This window comes from Schistocerca americana, chromosome 6 (assembly GCF_021461395.2).
Source record: "Schistocerca americana isolate TAMUIC-IGC-003095 chromosome 6, iqSchAmer2.1, whole genome shotgun sequence".
NCBI lineage: Eukaryota > Metazoa > Arthropoda > Insecta > Orthoptera > Acrididae > Schistocerca > Schistocerca americana.
Genome location: NC_060124.1, coordinates 337079015 through 337080513, shown reverse-complemented (window position 1 = coordinate 337080513; position 1499 = coordinate 337079015). Strand labels below are relative to the sequence as shown.

At 47.5% G+C, this 1499-nt stretch overlaps 1 non-coding gene across 1 annotated transcript; it reads right to left on the bottom strand.

The window, feature by feature from the left end:
* Positions 1-375: 375 nt before the first annotated feature.
* Positions 376-450, bottom strand: Trnas-cga. Its single transcript has one exon. It is a non-coding gene; the product is annotated as a tRNA-Ser (tRNA).
* Between the last annotated feature and the right edge of the window lie 1049 nt (positions 451-1499).

The window sequence follows — 1499 nt, the reverse complement described above, 5'->3', positions numbered from 1 at the left end:
ATATATGTTGCAGTTGTAGATTTCTCTATCATTCCTAGTCATTGGTCTTTGCCACCAATATCTTCCTGTTTTAATTTATGTTGGTTCTTATTACTTGTGTTTTACACACCATCTGAAGGGTTATATTGCTTTACGTATATGCAATGTTACAGTAGGTACAGTAACGAGTATTATTGTGATATGTTGTTAATCGAGTAAATTGAGGCATCCGCCATTATATTCCGAGTGCCGACAAGTCATTGAAAGGCTGCTCATTCGCTATTGGTGCCAGGACTGCTGTCGGTAAGAGCTATAACTTCGACAGTTGTCCAATTACATGAACACTCTACAGCGGAGTGTGCGCTGATATGAAACTTCCTGGCAGATTAAAACTGTATGCCGGACCGAGACTCGAACTCGGGACCTTTGCCTTTCGCGGGCAAGCGCTCTACCGACTGAGCTACCCAAGCACGACTCACGCCCCGTCCTCACAGCTTTACTTCTGCCTCCTACCTTCCAAACTTTACAGAACCTCTCCTGCGAACCTTGCAGAACTAACACTCCTGAAAGAAAGGATATTGCGGAGACATGGCTTAGCCACAGCCTCGGGGATGTTTCTAGAATGAAATTTTCACTCTACAGCGGAGTGTGCGCTGATATGAAATTTCCTGGCAGATTAAAACCGTGTGCCGGACAGACAGGACGAAGTTGCTGTGAAATGCAAATGATTACCTTTTCAGAGCATTCACACAATGTTGGCATCGGTGGCGACACCTACAACGTGCTAACATGAGGAAAATTTCCAACCGATTTCTCATACATAGACAGCAGTTGACCGACGTTGCCTGGTGAAACGTTGTTGTGATGTCTAGTGTAAAGAGGAGAAATGCGTACCATCACGTTTCCGACTTTGACAACGGTCGGATTGTAGCCTATCGCGATTACGGTTTATCGTATCACGACATTGCTGCTAGCGTTGGTCGAGATCCAATGACTATTAGCAGGATATGGACCCGGTGGGTTCAGGAGGGTAATACGGAACGCCGTGCTGGATCCCAACGCCCTCGTATCACTAGCAGTCGAGATGACAGGCATCGTATCTGCATGGCTGTAACGGATCGTGCAGACACGTCTCGTTCCCTGAGTCAAAATATGGGGACGTTTCTATGACAACAACCATCTGCATGAACAGTTCGACGACGTTTGCAGCAGCATGGACCATCAGCTCTGAGACCATGACAGCGGTTACCCTTGACGCTGCATAACAGACAGGAGCGCCTCCGGTGGTGTACCCAATGACGAACCTGGGTGCACGAATGGCAAAACGTCATTTTTTCGGATGAATCCAGGTTCTGTTTACAGCATCATGATGGTCGCATCCGTGTTTGGTGACATCGCGGTGAACGCACATTGGAAGCGTGTATTCGTCATCGCCAAACTGGCGTATCACTCGGCGTGATGGTATGGCGTGCTATTGGCTACACGTCTCGGTCACCTTTTGTTCGCATTTACGGCACTTT